General features: G+C 40.1%; 1 non-coding gene across 1 annotated transcript; it reads left to right on the forward strand.

Annotated features, from left to right (window-relative positions):
* Nucleotides 1-17059: 17059 nt before the first annotated feature.
* Nucleotides 17060-17165, forward strand: LOC145577265 (small nucleolar RNA R71). Its single transcript, XR_014098720.1, has one exon. It is a non-coding gene; the product is annotated as a small nucleolar RNA R71 (small nucleolar RNA).
* Nucleotides 17166-19586: the final 2421 nt, after the last annotated feature.

The following is a 19586-nucleotide window of genomic DNA, read 5'->3' on the forward strand; positions in this document are numbered from 1 at the left end:
AGATGATCTAGTAATGTGTATCACGAGAAATTGAGTGCGTTCACTTAAACCTTTTCTACCGGGCATTTAAACAACGATCAAAAGTCAAAATGATTCTACTTTTTTAGTCCTTGTAATACGAATTCACTATAAGCAAGTTTTTTGATAAAAATGTCAAAAAAATTCACAAACAATCATTAATGGAATGTCATGATTTGTGTTGACTTTAACAAAGTAATCATCTAAGGGTTTTACTTGAATTGAATTGTTTTTGAAAAAAGGGAGAAGAGAAAGAAAGGGAAAGTTGGATTAACATGCTCATCAAATTTTTAGAAATATTAGTCAACCTTAGTACACCCCTTAAAATGATCAATATACTAGAAATATGGTATTTGTTGATCATTTAGATTAAAATAGAGAATCTTTATCGGTTTTTTTTATTTTTTTATTTTATTATAATTCTCATATTGCTCATCTTTAAAGGATAGTATATTACTATTTGCTTAAAAAGAAAGATGGCATTCGAATGTAAAATCCAAGAAATAATTAAATCATTTTCTCGGTTTTATCATTCATTATCTTCTCTCTCTATTTTTTGTTTAGGATAATAACCTTTTTGTATTTTTTTTTTTTGGGAGAGGCAATCATCCCAAGTAAGGTTCTCTGGATTTTCTTTTTAAACCAAAGAAGAGGTAAATAAATTATTTCTTAAGTCAAGGTTGACTAATTACAACTAAAAGATGACAACCATGAAAATAAGCACGTTCAAGAATGAGAATATTGACGACGCCCTATCAAGGGATGCAAACTTCTAATGACGAACCTTATGAGAAGTAGTGTCATTAGTTCGATTATAAAGTACATAAATGAATCATCATAATCGAAAACAGTATCATGCACAATTTTTCGTCTTGCGCTAAAGTGGAAAGTGCAACTTCGAGAGTAGTGCCTGCCACACGTGGCTTTTTTTTTTTTTTTTTTTTTTTTTTTTTTTTTTTTTAAAAAAAAAACGCATAAAGAACGATAAAATACTTTTTTTTTGTTTTTTTTTTGGGAAATGAAAAGGACGATTAAAAGACATGTTTTTTTGATTTTTTTTAAAACAAAGAATGATTAAAGATTTTATTTTTAAAAACGAAAAGAACAATAAAAAAAACAACTAAGTTAGATAACATTGTTAGCCAAAGAGATATTATTAGCACCTACTTAACGATTAACCTTGAAACGGTAATATCGTCTTCTTCGTATATGTAGACACTCAAATGTGTCTCCCCAAAACCAAACCCAGTGATGAATACTTTTCACGTTATTTGATTATTGAACGAAGTGAAAGTGTGGAAAGTCTAGTGATGAGGTTGTTTTTATTAAAATATTTCTCTTTCTGTTTTCAAAAATATTTCTTTTCTTACTCTATTTATATAAAAATAGCCATTCCAATTTGGTTTGGTCCATGATAAGGGTCCAATAATAGTGTAGTTGGATTGGGCTTGAAAAGAGCTTTCCAAATGATATATTATAAGCCCAATTTCGATGAATTATGAGGAAGTCATGGATTAAATTAAATTACACCCAATGATTTTAAATGTGGCCCAATGATCTAGAGGAGGGCCTATTAATTATTATTCCTAAAGTAATTAGGATTGATTTTGATCTTCTAGGAATATCTAGAAGGTTCTCTTTAATTCTAATTAGATTATGATTGATAATTATATTTTTAAAAAGATGTTTTATTTTGATTAAAATATATTAAATCTGATTTTAAATCTGCTTGGACGTAGAATTACCTGTAACCGGTTTAAAAAGTGATTCCGCGTGCAAAAGTGCGTTGTACTTTTGAACCAGCGCGAGACGACAGAGTCGTCGCCTGGCGCTAACTTTCGTCGCTTGGTGACGAGCTTGTCGTCTGGCGCTGACTCCTGTCGTTGGCGACAGGAGGTATTTTATTCCGAATATGATTTTCTTTAATCCCGTGCTATTTTTTTCCTATGAATAGGGGTCAAATTTCCCTGTTTTCGATCATCTACAATTCACAATCATCAATCTCTTTCTCTCTCTAGAAGCTAGAAGCTTTTTCTCTTTCTTCTTTTTCTAAACCTTCTCCTTTTTACAAAATACAAAATTTTACATACATTAGATCTAGACACACCTAGCCAAGTTCGAAGTTGCCTTCGCCCTAAACGTGAAAGGTTGATAATTTCTGAGGGTTTGGTCCCAAATCTCTATTTCAATTATTTGATTTAATTGTTTTGATTTATATTTTTCCTTGAAGTTTCTAACATGTGTATTTTGTTATTAGAAAGAGGTACGAGGCATCAAAGTAAGTAATTAATTGCTTTATTGATCTTTTGATATAGATATAATGCTTAGAGTATTTTGTTGATTCCTAGTATCATGTTAGGATGTCTTTATGATTCCTAGTATCATGTTTAGGGTTAACATAATTTCTAATATCATGTATATTTTATTATGATGCTTCCTATTTCTTTCCTAATAGCATGTTAGTGTCATGTTAGGGCTAACCGATCTTTAATGTTTAGTGACATGCTAGGGTTTGTTATTAATCTTGTTAGTATCATGCCTAGGATCTTGCTAATATTATTAAGCTTTATTGAGATTGAGATTATGATGATGATGATTGTTATCATGTTGCTTGATATTTTTATTGTTATTGCTTGCACGCCTTTTATGCATGTTTAAAGGGAATTTGTACTTGTAATAACTTTTAATAAGATAATTAATAATCTTGTTTAGGCTAATATGATTACAAGTGATCGCCAATAATAGGTTTGTTTGTGCATTAAATTCAACCAACATAGATTAAACAGGTTTAGGGTTAATCTATTGATTGCATGTTAGTCAGAAAGCGCACATGAATATGAGAAGAATAAAGTAGAGGCCTATTTAGGGCAAGTTCAATCTCTTTTAGGTTGGATTTGTACCTTCATCCCCGAACTTCCAATCATGGTTCTAGACCTATTAGAGTTAACGATCTCCTGGATCGTTAAGGGGTGTAACCTTCACCCTGTGAACGGTTTACAAGTTCCTAAAACTTGTTGGCGACACTTTTACTCTAGCTTCCTTCCCTTTGGATGCCACCATGCCTAAGTGTATGTTCACAGTGGGGCTCAAGTGTGGGATGCTTGAAATATTCCCTACAGTTTTTTGGCGACTCCTAGGGAGGATTTCTATTTTAATTCCTAAAATTTATTTTGGCAATAATTTAGAATGAGTGGATGAGACTCGAAAAGTTCTAAGTATTTAATTAGGGAAATATCTTTCACAACTAAAGTCGAAATAACGCTACGAAAAGAATTGGAAATTCAAGAAAAGAAAGCTGCCGAGGCATGTAGGAATTAGCGCTGAGAAAACAGAGCCAGTGCCGAACGATGGCTCTATCGCCTGACGACAGTATTTGTCATCTGGTGACGGAGGCATTGTCTAGCGACAGACGCTATTTTCTCGCGCCGAATTCTTCCAATACCGAGCCAGAAATCTACCTTCTTGTTTCGACTAGTTTTCTAGTACTGTTTGCTCGGTTTTACTTCCTGATTGAGTTTTTCCCTTTTCTTTGAAACCCATATGTGTTCTACATATGGCCATAACCCTCTGGGAATTCACGCTCCATCTACCCAATCGAATGCTCTTGGAAACGATGGGTACATCCGAGTTTGTGAATTCACCAAACCATGGAAGCGAGTTTAACTCGCGGGGTCCCATCCACTCGCGCCAACCCTTCCAAAGGTAAGGCTTCCGTGCGGTGCATCTGGACTCATAACCATGGACCCTTTTGACTAACCCATATCCTAAACTTTAGAGAACTAGAGCCATGGTTAGGTTGCAAATTCATTGTATCATGTTGTGACTACTTGACTACTTGTGCATTATTTGCTTGTGCATAACCTACATGTGATTAAACTAACCGTTTGGTTTGACTTTTAATTATGAATATGCTTAAGTAAACTAACCAAGGACTAAAGGACTTTGCTTAATTAATTGATTAGTTAATTTGAGCTAATAAACATGTCTAAAATCGAGTCATAGTTCCTTTGAGTCAACTCGATTTTTTTATTGCCGTATACTGCACAAGTGTCAACTTGTTTTGGTCATAGCCGGAGTTCTAGAAAGAGTTACGAGTCATACAACCTATGGATATGTAGCCCCGAGTTTTATCTTTTATTTGGAGTTGGTTTCGTTGAATTAGGAGTCACAGATAAAAAGTTATGACTAAAATACTACAACCTGTCCAGTTTAGTGCACATACGTGAAGTCTTAGCTTAGTCCTTAATTAAGTCTAGTCACATAGTCTAGTCCCATGGTCATGACACGAGTCAAACATGTTACCTACCCTCACTAGCCTTAGCACACACTTTGTGTATATGTCATCATGACCATGTCTTAGGTTCATGCATGAGTCGATTTTTTCGTCATTTGAGTTGGGGGTACACTCTACGTTCGGCCGGACCACTGAGCAGGTTCGGCCACACCCTGATTCGGCCACACCTTCAGGAGGTTCGGCCAAACCTCTTCTGAATCTTGCTTCCTTCAGCTTTTCTTGAGCTTAGCTTCCTCCTCTTGAAAACCCCGATGGTTCCTACAAAGCATAAGCATGGAAATAAAAAAAAAAGAGTAGGAAAAAGGGGCAAAATCTAGGAAAGAAGATGCATAAAGGGAAAGGGAACTAAGTGCAAAGAAAAGGATGCAAACAAGCCGTAAATGTGGGAAAATGACCATCAAAATGAACCTTAATCGTGACATAAATGCCACTCATCAAATTCCCCCACACTTGCCTCTTGCTAGTCATCGAGCAAGGAATGCCAAAACAAAGAGAAAGTCACAACAAACATAACATGACAAGGGTTAAGGAAAACCAATTAAGAACTTATGTAGAAAATGCTCCATTTGAACTCGAACGAAAAGACATGCACCAAAGAATACTCACCTTTCTCAATTCAATGAGGGAAAACACGTTATAAGATGCTCGGGGTTGAAAGAGACAAACCTAAGCTAAGCATAGAGAACTAATGACTTCACTCTCCGCCCTAGCCCCAACCAAGACGGTCCACGTTCTCTCCACTAGTTCCAAGTCATCCCCTAGCTAGCTCCTCATGATTCCTTGACGGAACCGGAAAAAGATATTTTTATGTGGAATCATAAGGTCATCCCGACATCTCAACTATGCATACTCTCTCTATAGGTTGAAATCTATCTCCCTCCACCGGTCTTTGACCGAGCTCCTCCAAGTCCAAGGGTTTTAAATAGGGTTGTAATGTCATGGCTAGGGGTTAAGGTTGGGAATCAATTTGAAAATTTTGGTGGCAAATCCTAAGTGAAGCAAAAGAGTGGCCATCTATCAAGAACAACCTAAGAATTGAACATAACCTCAAATTACAACCTTCAATACAAACTTCACAACCTTACTTCATCCCTTTTCATTTCTTTCGTCTTTTTTTTCATCATTTTTTTTCTTTTCATTTCATTTTTTTTTCATCACTTTTTTTCTCTCTCTCTCTCTCTTTTTTTTTTTTTTTAACTTCACTTGGTTTTCATGTGTTGCAACCTTCTTCACAAACCTTTTGCATATTCTTAACCAACTTTCATAACCTTACTTGAACTGATTACATAACTTTCTTGCTCAAGATCAACACTCTCAAACTCGAACCTTACAAGCCAATGCTTCACTAACTACAAGGGTCGGTAGAACATAGGCTGATAGGTTTTTAATTAATATGGCTAAGTCAAGAAAGGGAAACAAGGCTCAAATTGGTTAGCAAGTAGGTGGATGCAAAAATAAAAACCAAATTTGTAACAAAACATAAAGAAAACAAAGAGAAATGAGAAGAAATGCCCTCTTCCTTCTCTAGAGTTGTTTGGTCATGATCTCGGGAGCTAAATACCAACACAAAGATTAAGACATGCATAGTTAAGGATCCAAAATGCCGCTCACAAGAATGATGAAGGCTAGAACAAATGACGCTCACATGGGATAAGAAATAAGCAAATACTAACTAGAGGGAATCCTATCCACTATAGAGAGCAACTCCATCTTACCACTTTCTCGTGAACTAGGGGTTCAAATGTACTCAAAAGTTCTAAACCGGGCTACCTTAGCTTACAATGTGTCTAACTCAACCCTGAGCATTCTCAAACCGTGCAAACCCTCATCAATTAGGAAGATAAGCATTCAAAGATGCAACATCATAAAAGGCATACACAACCAAATGAATGAGCACATTCCACATCAAAAATCATTTTAACTTGTCATAGACATGTTTGTAACACAAAAAGGGAAAAACAAAACAAAAGAAAGAGGAAGAAATCAAAAAGGTTCACACACGAGGCATATAATCCAATTAAATCCCAATCGTCATACAAGTGATCGTTCGATAACAACATCAACGATCCCAGGTTCCATAGAACCAAAAGCAAACATCCTCGAACCATTCAACTTCTTCCTAAGCTAAACCTAGACTAAACACTCAAAGAAAGAGCAAATAAAAGAGAGGAAAGGTCTCACCAAATGCCGCTTGAAATGGAAGACAAGATAATTCATACAATCTCACCAAGGGAGCTTGTGTTGCTCCTTAACTTCCTCCGTTTCCGCTTTCAAGCTTCAAGAAAGGTGAGCCAAAACAAAAGAAACTATGACAAAACAAGAAAAAAATTAGAAACCAAAGAAAAAGACTAGAGTTATAGATAAAAAGAAAAATAAATAAAAAGTTATCTACAAAGTTTGGATTAAGGGAATTTGGATTGTCAGGAATTTTGGATTTTTCCTTGGGAGCATCTTCGCCTACACAAAGCTCATTTATCATCAAAAATCGTCAAAAATCAGCAAAAATCATCATAAAACATCATCAAAACATCACCATCATCACCATCACATCATCATCATCATCACATCACAACATCATCATCGCAACATCATCAACTACAACAAGGCCACAATCCTCAATAGTCCTCCTCATGTACAAGCCACTACCCTACCACACTACCCTTCTATGTACACTTCAACCAACCCAAAAAGGAACATCCCCCCCACACTAGTCTTTTGCACGTCCCGAGCAAAAGTTAAAAGTTAGAAGTTCCGGGGGGAGGAAGGGAACCCTCATCATGGGTTCCTTTCTCCTTGCCCTCTAGGACGAGGAGGGTTCTCAAAATCAAACCCAGGAGTGTCCATAATGGGTGGAAGGGTTGGTTGAAATGCTCATAGGGCCACCCCTTGTCACCCCAACCCCCATCAAAAGGGTTTGGGGTGGATGTGCGAGCCGGATCACACCCACCCGGGCGATAAGGATCATAAGGTGGGGTTCCAATACGTTGAGAAGGTTCGATGGGACCTTCCCAATAGGGGTAGACATTGGGGGTAGGGTTGTTGGGGTCATAGGGGTCCCAATGTGGAACCGGACCCTCTTGAGGAGGGTGGTAGGGGTAGTTAACATAGGGCGCTTGGATGCCCGCTTGTACAAGGTTATCATAATTCATCCTCCCGTAGTACCCCCATTGTTCAATGGAAGATTGGTTATCCCGGCGGATATCCTCGAGGGTACTACGGAGGGCATTCATATCAAAAGGAGGAAAGCAGGAAGAGGAAGATGCCTCACCTCCCCCGCTAAGGGAGGGAATGGTTTGCTCCTGGCGGTGGACCGGCAGAGGATGAGGAACTGCACCCCGGGCTCGTGTTCTTCTTAATTCATCGGGGATGTGCTGCCGGGGGATCTTCCATTTGAGAGGAGAGGAGTGGTCCACCGTAGTGAGGGATGGGTCCGGAAGGACACACCATTCAACCTCTTTGTCCACTAAGAGGATGAATTTGCGCTTGCTTGTGGAGTAGTTGATGAAGCGGTTGTGACGGAGAGCACTAAAGGAGAGAGAATAGGGAGGAAACTCGTCAGTGACTTCCTCTCGGGTTTGGTGCACAAATGGGAGCATTTCTATTTGTTCCTTGTAAGCTCCAATCTTCAAGGAAAGGGCAATGATAGTGATCATGCCCCCCATAAAAATGTCGTCACCAAGACGGTTGTCCCGAGTATCCAAAAGCCTTTAGATGAAGGTGGAGGAGCATTGGAACTTGAGGCGCTGAGGGTTGTCGGCCAAAAATAGACAAGCTACCTCATCCTTAACCATTAAGCCGAGGTTTTCTTTGAAGAACACAACATATTGGAGAATCCGAGCAAAGTATCTCATGGCTATGTGGATGATGTTGTTGACCTTAGATGTGTTAGTTCGGAAACTATCCCTGGAGGATATGCTCCTCCACCATTCTTGCTCGTTGTAGGGGATGCGATGAGTGGAAGTCATCTCGCAAGGATGGTCTAGCTCGGTCACATGCCAATGGAAGATCTTGTTTAGATCACTCTCGGTGAGGGAGTGATCCTCATTGAACATGCGAAAATGTATCGCAAGCTGAGGTTCCTCATCGTTAAACTCCGGCTCTATGACTTCCTTGCGGAGAGAGGCAAGGAATTCCAAAGTTACTCGCTCATAGGTGTGAGCGTGAAGGTAGATGAATTCACCCTATCCAAAATTTTGTGCTAACCGGACTACCTCATCCAATATACCGAGCTTTTGCAACGTTATAGGACAAAAGAACCTTGTTGAACGGATGGGACGATTGATGAGGGCTTTGTAGACGTCCCAAAAGTGCTCATTCGGAGCAATTATGCTATGGTCATTTATGCCGGGAGGAGGCGGGAAACTCGTTGATGAAGATTCACCCACTCTCTTCCTCTTTGACTTGCTCTTGCCGAAAACCATGATTCTACAAAATTACCAAGAGCTATTATTAGGACAATTTGATAAGAGATGAAATAAGAAGCTAGCCACGGTAAAAGTGTATGCGTGAAAGTAGTTTCCTTGAGTTGTGAAATAGATGTAGAGGATGACAACAATACAATTCACGACATAAATGGACACATTTAAACCAAGGCATGGGCAAGAAACCCTATGACATTCATATACAAGTCCTAACAAAGTTTAGGTGAATTTTGGCATGATGTCTCCTAATTACGTGATAATCATTCACCAAACCATCAAAATCATACTAAAAACAACAAGAATCAATCTCCAACAACATCCAATTCATGAATTTCTTAATCAACAAATAGTAGCATGAACACCCTAGCATGAAATCAACATTTTTAAGCAAAGACATTGAGATCAAATAAAACCAAGGTATACATGCATAATCATGATAACAACATGTTCTACTATCAATTACCAATCAATTGCAACATGTAAATCCAAAGAACCACAAGAATCAAGCAAGTTATTACTAACAATTTCAAGAATACCACAATTCATATTTAAACATGCAAAACATGGTAAAACTATGAGAAATTGAAGAAATGAACTTGCAAAAGGTAGGAAAACCATACCACAATTGATTCTAAGTAAGTAGAAACCCAAAAACACCAAAGCACTCAAACCCTAGAAATTGGGAAAAAAAATGAAATATGGGATTTTGGTGAGGAATTTTTTTTTTTTTTGGGTGGAGATTGTAGAAATGGAGTAGAGGATGGAAAATAAGTGAGAAAAGGAGAAGATTGGAGTGATTTTGATGGAGGTTTGAGGTTGTAGGAGGGGATTGCAATGGAGTTTAGAGTGAGAAGGAGGAGAATAGAGAGAGAGAGGGTCGAATGAAATGAAGGTCGAAAAGAAGAGCAGCCCCCCTTTTTTTTAAAAAAAAATTCGACAAAGGTTCGGCCGAACCTTAGGTAAGTTCGGTCGAACTCTTGATATGGTTCGGCCGAACTTGCTCAAGGTTCGGTCGAACCTGCTCTCTAACACGAAATTCACAAAATTGGCAGAAACTTTCCAGCTTTTAATTCCAGAGCAGGTGCGACCGAACACAGCAATGTTTGGGCGAACTAAAGTTCGGTCAAACCCCCCCAAGGTTTGGTCGAACCTACTCTAGATTCTTAATTTCTGCAATTCTGGCAGAAAGTTTTCAAATTTAGGTTCCAGAGGAGGTGCGACCGAACTCAAGAAGGTTCGGGCAAACCTTTCAAAAAGTTCGACCGAACCTTCAGGGAGTTCGGTCGAACCACCTAGATTTTTCAAAAAAATGCTCATTTTTCAACACAATATGCACAAACACCCCTCTTCAAAACACACTAAACACCATACCATCATGCTAAGGCAAAGCATACCAAAAATTACAACACAATCAAAATTCAAAAATCCAACAATCTAACATTGTAGATAGGAAAATAACAAAGCATCAAGAAAGGAAGAAAGAGAAAAGGGTTAGAGAATCGGGTTGCCTCCCGGAAGCGCTTTTGGTTTACGTCGTTAGCTCGATGTTCCTTGAATCGATCAAGGATGGTCAAATTGATGATGCATATCAAGAAGAGTCACATAAATTGGTTCATCACTTGGGAATCCTTCGTAGTAGGGCTTGAGCCGGTGACCGTTCACTTTGAATGGAGTATGCCCGTCTTGGGAAATCTCATAAGCGCCATATGGAAACACCTCCGTGATAACGTACGGCCCACTCCACCTTGACCTAAGCTTGCCCGGGAAAAGCTTCAAGCGGGAGTTGAATAGGAGGACTTTTTGGCCTTTGACAAATTCCTTCTTAACAATTTGAGCATCGTTCCAAGCCTTAATCTGCGCCTTATACATGCTTGCGTTATCGTAGGCATTCATCCTCAACTCCTCTAACTCATGTAGCTCTAGAAGCCTTTGCTCACCCGCACTATGGAGATCAAAGTTGATTTGCTTGATTGCCCAATGCGTTCGATGATCCATCTCTACGGGCAAGTGACAATTTTTCCCATAGATAAGCTTATAGGGAGTGGTCCCTATTGGAGTTTTGAAGGCGGTCCTATATGCCCATAGAGAATCGATGAGTTTAGAAGACCAATCCTTTCTTGTTCTAGCAACCGTCTTCTCCAAGATCACCTTGAGCTCTCTATTGGTGATCTCCGCTTGACCACTCGTTTGAGGGTGGTAAGCAAGCCCCCGCTTATGAGACACTCCATATTTATCAAGAAGTCGAACGAAGGTGTGGTGCTTGAAATGTGACCCTCCATCACTAATTATGGCTCTTGGAATACCAAATCTCGGGAAAATCACTTTCTTGAAAAGATTAACCACCACCTTAGAATCATTCGTAGGGGAAGACACGGCCTCCGCCCACTTTGAGACATAGTCAACGTCAACCAAAATATACTTGTTCCCATGTGAAGAAATAAAAGGGCCCATGAAATCTATAGCCCACACATCAAAAACTTCAAGCTCAAGGATGGGGTTTTACGGCATTTCATCCCTCCTAGAAATATTCCCCATCCTTTGACATCTATCACAAGTCTTAACAAAAATCCAAGCATCCTTGAATAGAGAAGGCCAAAAGAGCATAGATTGTAGAACCTTTGAGGCGGTCTTTTGAGCACTCATATGCTCACCACAAGGAGAAGAGTGGCACATATGGAGAACACTTTGAACCTCATCGTTGGGGACGCATCTCCTCAACAAACCATCGACCCCTCTCTTTAATAAAATGGGATCATCCCAAATGTATCTCTTGGCCTCATGCTTGAGTTTTCGACGTTGTTGTGAAGTGAAATCCGGAGGTACGGCACTACAAGCCAAGTAATTCACGATATCCGCATACCATGGCTCTGACTTCACTTCAAGGACATATAGCACATCATCCCTTAGAGCATCCTCTATTAGCAAATCATCATCTTCAAACCTTGCACCGCCCAACCTTGAAAGGTGATCCGCCACCACATTCTCGGCTCCCTTCTTGTCTCTCATCTCATAATCGAAGTCTTGGAGGACTAAAACCCATCTCAACAACCTCGGTTTAGCTTCCTTCTTTCCTATCAAATATTTGAGAGTCGAGTGGTCGGTATACACAATTGTCCTAGAACCAATGAGGTAGGTTCTAAAGTTCTCAAATGAGTGAATAACCTCTAGGAACTCCTTCTCGGTAGTTGTGTAGTTTCGTTGGGCATCATTGAGAGTTTTAGACAAATAATGTATGACATGAAGTTTCCCATCCTTTCGTTGTCTAAGAACCGATCCAATGGCCTCGTCGCTTGCATCGCACATGAGCTCAAATGGAAGGGACCAATCCGGGCCTTGGACAATAGGAGCGGTGCAAAGGGTTTCTTTCAACCTACAAAAAGACTCTTCACAAGCATCATCAAACACAAACTCCTTATCTTGTTGCAATAGGGATGTGAGAGGCCTAGCAATCATTGAAAAATCTTTTATAAAACGCCGATAGAACCCGGCATGGCCAAGAAAGGATCTCACTTCCCTCACGTTGGTGCGGGGAGGAAGTTTTCCAATGACCTCTACCTTGGCTCTATCTACCTCAATGCCGACATGGGAAATTTTGTGCCCAAGAACAATCCCACTTTCCACCATAAAGTGGCACTTTTCCCAATTCAACACGAGGTTAGCCCTCTCACATCTTTCTAAGCAACGAGATAAATTAGATAGACAATCTTCATAGGTGGCTCCTCCAACGGAGAAGTCATCCATGAAGACCTTTATCTCATCCTCAATCATATCACTAAAAATGGACATCATGCAACGTTGGAATGTTGCGGGGGCATTACAAAGCCCGAAAGGCATCCTACGATAAGCATAAGTACCATAGGGGCATGTGAAAGTCGTCTTCTCTTGATCCTTGGGGTCAATCGGGATTTGGAAAAATCCCGAGTAACCATCGAGGAAACAATAGAAGGAATGCTTTGTAAGCCTTTCCAACATTTGATCAATGAACGGTAGTGGAAAATGATCTTTGCATGTACTTGTGTTAAGTTGGCGATAGTCAATACACATGCGCCAACCGGTAACAAGCCTAGTGGGCACTAGTTGATCATGATCATTTTTCACTACCGTCATGCCCCCTTTCTTAGGCACAACTTTCACGGGAGATACCCAATCACTATGAGCAATTGGGTAAATAATTCCCGTATCAAGAAGCTTAGCCTTCCTTCCGCACAACCTCTTGCATGGAAGGGTTAAGCTTTCTTTGCCTTTGTCTAACGGGTTTGGCATCTCCCTCTAGATCAATTTTGTGCATTCATAAAGATGGACTTATACCTTTGATATCATCAATGGTATAACCCAAAGCTTTCTTGTGTTTTCTCAAAACATTGATCAAGAGGGAGGTTTGCTCCTCCGTTAGGTTAGAATCGACAATCACGGGGAAAGACTCATCGGGACCAAGAAATGCATACCTCAAGCCCAAAGTTAGAGGTTTCAAGTCTACCTTCGGTGCTCCCTTACCATTGGGGATCTCTTCTCTTTCTTCAACTTGAAAGAGGTCATGAATGTAAGGAGCCTCCTCTTCCATGCTCGCATCCTTGTACTCCTTTCTTTCCTCAAGCAAATCCTCATAGAATTGTATGTCTTCTTTGTGAGTACCTATCTTTGATTCATTCAACGTCACACTTTCGAGAGGATCATTAGTATCATGCAAGTGGGAGTGAGAAAATTCATTAAGCACGGTATCAAGAACATCTGCTCTAAAGCATTCACCACTTGAGGAGGGTTGTTGCATGACATTATTCAAATCAAACTCAATGGAATCATTGTCAATTTTCAAGGATATCTTACCCTCTTTCACATCGATGATAACTCTAGAAGTAGCTAGAAATGGTCTACCCAAAATTATAGGAATCCTCTCATCCTCATCCATCTCTAGCACATAGAAATCCACGGGGAATGTGAATTTTCCTACCCTAAGGGGAATGTCCTCAACCTTGCCCATGGGAAACTTAATGGAACGGTCCGCTAGTTGGAGAGTAATGTTAGTGGGGGAGAGGGTTCCTACACTAAGCTTTTGGTAGACGGAATGGGGCATGAGACTCACACTTGCTCCTAAATCCCACAAGGCTTTATCAAATTCAATGCCATTGATAGAACAAGGGATGGAAAAGTTACCCGGATCTTTCAATTTGGTAGGAAGTTTGTTGGAAAGAATTGCACTACAATTGGCGGTCAAACTCACCGTCTCACACTCCCTTCTCCCACTCAAAAGATCTTTCAAGAATTTGGAATAGTGGGGCATTTGCTTCATAGCATCAAAAAAAGGGACGGAAATATGCAAATTCTTAATGACTTCCAAAAACTTCCCAAATTGGGCATCAAGTTTAGCTCTCACAAATCGTTGTGGAAAGGGTAGCTTCTCCTCTCTAGGTTGGCGATTTAGGGGCAAGGGGGTGGCTTCTTTTTCCTTTGGCACCTCAACATGTTTTTCCTTTTCAACACTCAATGGCTCATTGGTTTTTTCACCCTCATGCTCTAAATCCACCTCTTCTTGGGGTTCTTCCTCAACTAAAGGGTCACTCCCTACTACCTTCCCACTCCTAGTTGTCACGGCATACAAAGGTTTTGGGTTGACTCCTTGACTTGGAATGTGAGAAGAAGAAGAAGAAGAAGAAGAAGAAGAAGAAGAAGAAGAAGAAGAAGAAGAAGAAGAAGAAGGAGGGGATGAATTAGATGCAAGTTGAGCAATTTGGGTCTCAAGCATTTTCATGTGAGCATTGGTGCGTTTTTGGGCCTCTTCATGTTTCTTTTGATCCTCCTCACGCATTTTCAATAGAGCATCTAATTTAGCCATCACGGGATCATTTGGAGGGGCTTCAAGTTGAAGAGGTTGTTGAGGTGGAGGAAGTTGCGGTTGATGGAAACCCGGAGGCCTATTAGTTTGGGCATAGTTAGAAACATATTGACCCCTATTGCCTCTGGTGCCTTGGTTAGGAACATTGCTTTGTTGATTATTTCCCATGTTACCTTGATCACCAAAACTTTGATTTTGATGGTCATGGTATCGGGAATTAGGTTGTTGGTTTTGATTACTATACCCCCTTTAGTTAGAGTAGCCTCTTCCATTGAAATTGGAAGGGCCTCCCCCACCATGGTATTGGTTATCATAACCACCCCCACTTTGGTTCCAACCACGGTTTCCACCTTGATTCCAATTCCCCATTTGATTGGAGTTTGGCCTCAAGTTCCCTACATTCCCCATTCTAGGAGCAAAATTCATAGCATTGACATTTTCCATATTATCATCATGTTCATGGGAAAGGGGTTGAACTTCACAAGCATATACACAATGGGAGGTATCAGGATCATAGGTTTCACAATTAGAACAAAACATGCATCCTTGGGCATTGTATTGTAAGAAGAGGAGGAGGAAGTATCCATACCATTGCCTCCCTTGGTTGAAGGGGAGGTATTACCGTGAGGATTGGACCTTTCTTTCATCAATTCATCCATTTGCTTGGTCATTTCACTACTAGAAAACAGGCAAATAGCGACGGACTGGTTCCGACGGACACATTTTTCCGTCGGAAAAGTCAACATTTCCGACGGATTTTTAATCCGTCGGATATTTCCGACGAATTCAACAATTTCGTCGCAAATCCGTCGGAAATTTCCGACAGAGTAAAAATCCGTCGGAAAATATATGCTTTCCGATGGAAAAATGTGTCGGAAAAGACATTTTCCGACGGATTTGTAGTCCGTCGGAAATTTCCGACGGAAATTTCCGTCGGAATATACTTTTACTTTTAAAAAAAAACCCAAACTCTTCTTAAAACCCTAGATACATTTCCGCCTCCATCCCTTACATTTCCGCCTCTCCTCTCCTCTTCTCTCTCCTCTCCTTATCCTCTTTCCTCTTCCCTCTCCTCTCCTCTTTCCTCTTCTCTCTCCTCTCTCCTCTCCTCTCTTTCGTACCTCCTCCTCTCTCCTTCTCATTCTCGTTCTTCTCTTCTCCTCTCTCCTCATTCTCGTTCTTCTCTTCTCCTCTCTCCTATTCCCTTCTCATATTCATGGCCGTCAAATACGCTCATCACCAACAACATCACCATAACCTACAATAGTTTTCACCACCAACACCGACATCAACAACATCACCGGATCCAATTTTCAATTGTTTTCACCCTTTTGCTTTCTTCTCATGTTCATAACAAAGGTTTTCAGGTCAAATTCGACCATGAAAACTCTAGATCTAGAGTTTTCATGGTCGAATTTGGCCTCTTAAACCCGATTTCGAGGTTGGTCGAATTAAGGTATGTATTTTTTTTTTCAATTTTCTTTCTATAATTTTTTTTTTAATTTTTGTTGGTGATCTGGTATTTGACGGCCACGGTGGTGGTGGTTTGCTTAAGTTGGGGGGTTTGGCCGACGGTGGTGGTGGTTGTGGTCGAATTGCTGTGGCAAGTGTAGTAGATCTACAATTTTTTTTATCATTTGTTTTCAATTTTTTTTGTTCTGTATTTTTTCTTGTTTTTCTTTTGTTTTTATTTTTGGGAATCGATTGTGAATTTTTTTTCTTTTTTTTATCATTTGTTTCAGTTGTGAATTTTTTTTTCTTTTTTTTTTTAATATTTGGGTTGCGATTTTGGGGATGCGGTGGCAGTGGTGGTTTTAGGTGGATGTTGGGGGTGGTTTGTTAGGTGGGGTGGTAGATCTGGGCTCGAAAGTGTGGGTTAGGGTAAGTTGGATAGGGCATCTGGTGGTTGTGGGTGGAGGAAAGGGTTAGGGGGCTTGGTGATACAGGTGGTTGGAGGTGGCTGATATGCCGTGCCGGTGGTGGCGCGGCTTTTTTTTTTAAATTCGTTAAAAGATTTTCCGACGGATTTTCCGGGTGCTGAAAAACCACTTTCGACGGAAAATTCCGTCGTAAACTCCGTCGGAAAGGTGTTTCCGACGGAATTTCCGTCGGAAGAAGGCAATTTTCCTACGAAAGGTTTTCCGACAACCGTTTCCGACGAATTTCCGTCGGAAACGGGTTTTCCGACGGATTTTAGGGTGGTTCCGACGGAATTTTTCCGTCGGAATTGAGCCTTTTTCTAGTAGTGTTTTGGAGATTTGGGTAGAGAGGTTGTTGATTGCGTTGGCTTGCTCCAATGCATAAACACCCTTACTAGAAGTAGCATCCCTTTCTCCTTCATACCAATCATCATAGTGCTTTGCGGCCTCCTCTATAATACACTCCACTTCATCCTGTCCTTTGTTCATGATTGGAACGCCGGCCGCGGCGTCTAGGCTTGTTCTTCCTTGAGGTGTGAGACCTCCATAGAAAGTGTGAATGAGTTGATACTTGGGTATCCCATGATGCGGGCATTGACGTTGAAGCTCTTTGTATCGTTCCCATGCCGCACTTAGAGACTCACCACTCTTTTGGCGAAAACCTTGAATCAAAGACCAAGCCTCGGCGGTCTTCCTATGGTTATAAAACCTCATCAAGAAAGCCGTAGTCACTTGGTCCCATGTTGTGAGAGAATTAGGGGGCACCTCCTTCTCTAGCCATTCTAGACCTCTCCCAATTAGTGAAAATGGAAACATCTTGAGGCGAATATATTCTTGAGTCACTCCATTGGCCTTTATTGTGTCACAATATTTCTCAAACTCTTTTAAGTGCTCATGAGGGCTCTCAAACTTTCCACCCGAGAATTGTTTCCTCTCAATCAAAGCAGTCAAATTAGGCTTGATCTCGAAATTGTTGGCTTGAGTAGTAGGAGTTAGGATCCCACTTTGTGCTCTAAAGGCTTCGGGAGCCCCAAGACGACTCAAAGGCGTATTCTCTCCCATTTTAGGACCTTCTTCACTCTCGAACTTATAGGTTGAGAAAGGGTTGATTTCCAGACTCGATGATGAGTTAGGGCTATCTAATTCTTCACTTGAGGGTGAAGAGGGTGGAGTATCTTCTAATTCTCTTACTTCTCTTATCGGGGTGTGAGGATTTCTACTCCTTGCTCTTGCTTCTCTTCGAAGTAGGGACAAAGACCTCTCTAGCTCTGGATCGATGGAATCAAAGATCTTGAGCGGGTTCGTCCTCTGTTCATACAACAAAGCTAAGAAGAACGTAAGCACTGACAAGTAACAAAAGTAGCAAACACTAACAAATAAAAGATGAGATAGTCTCAAACAAGCAATGAAATAGCAATGGAAGCCAGTTCCCCGGCAACGACGCCAATTTGATAAAAGAATAATTACGTCGTTAGACAACTACACCTAAATCAAATGCAATTTATAACACTAGACTTATCCTAATACAAGTATATGGCAAGAAGAGGGGTCGAACCACAGGGAAAAGCACATAAACACCGCATTCATCACTAGACTTTAAGCTATCTCGGGACAAAGGATAGGAATGACTAAGAGATTAAACTAAAGATAAAACGAGTTAAAATCAATATAACTAAACACCAAGGAAGATGGGTAGGTATAGATGCTGCTTGATCATGCAATAACATAAAAGAAAATCAATAGTGAACTAAACATGCATGAATATCGATATAAGGTTCAATCTAACCGCCTTCCGGGGTTAATCGGTTTCTCCTAACATAGCCTTTATGTTTCCACACTAGAACCATATATTGGGAGGTGCAATCAAAGAACAATCAATAGAAATGAACCTTAACTAAGTCAACTTCCGTTCCTTGTTAGCAAAGATTCACCTTTAATCAACTAACAATGTGCACTTGCAAGAAGATCAAAGAATATCAAGCATGCAAAGATTTTAATCACAATTAACTTAATCTCAATATTAAAAGCATGAAAAATTAGCAACTACACCATCCCCACACCCTTGGCTAAGAGACTACTCACAAATCATGTTGAGAACAATATCAATCATCAAATCAATAAGCATCAACATGATTAATAAGCAAAGAGGGAAAATCAAAGTAAACAAACAAAATTAAATGCAAAAGTAAAGAGAAAGAGTAAGAGATTGCTCATTAATTGAAGTTGAAGATCTACAAAAGATTAAACAAGCTTCTTCTTCAAAATCCAAGTTCATTAATGAAGAAATCCACACTTTCTCTCTCTACCAAGTGAAGACTAATAGTGTTTCTCTCTCTAGATTAAGCTAAAAATTGTGCAGCCAATTAAAACTAACTTTTTTTCTAATTACATCAAAACGTTCTAAAATGGGACTTATATAGTCCGTACAGAGCCAGCTGAAATAGAGGAGTGGTCCGACCGAACACTGGGAAGGTTCGGCCGGACTACAGGGTAGGTTCGGCCAGACTACAGGGTAGGTTCGGTCGAACCTCCCTGATCCTGGTCTGGTCGAACTTCTAAGGTTCGACCACTCCTGCAAAATTGCCAAATTGCTTCTTGACTCTGCCTCGACGTTCGGCCGGACCACTGAGCAGGTTCGGCCAAACCTCTTCTGAATCTTTCTTCCTTCAGCTTTTCTTGAGCTTAGCTTCCTCCTCTTGAAAACCCCGATGGTTCCTACAAAGCATAAGCATGGAAATAAAAAAAAAGAGTAGGAAAAAGGGGCAAAATCTAGGAAAGAAGATGCATAAAGGGAAAGGGAACTAAGTGCAAAGAAAAGGATGCAAACAAGCCACAAATGTGGGAAAATGACCATCAAAATGAACCTTAATCATGACATAAATGCCACTCATCACTCATGTTTTTATTTCTCAACCAAACAACACCATATTATTACCCTTTCTAAAATACTAGAAATACTGTAGGGAATATTTCAAGCATCCCAAAATTAAACCCCACTGTGATCATACACTTAAGTATGGTGGCGTCCAAAGGAAAGGAAGCTAGAGCAAAAGAGTCGCCAACAAGTTTTAGGAACTTGTAAACCGTTCACAGGGTGAAGGTTA

Source organism: Chenopodium album, chromosome 13, assembly GCF_948465745.1.
Source record: "Chenopodium album chromosome 13, dcCheAlbu1.1, whole genome shotgun sequence".
Classification (NCBI taxonomy): domain Eukaryota; kingdom Viridiplantae; phylum Streptophyta; class Magnoliopsida; order Caryophyllales; family Amaranthaceae; genus Chenopodium; species Chenopodium album.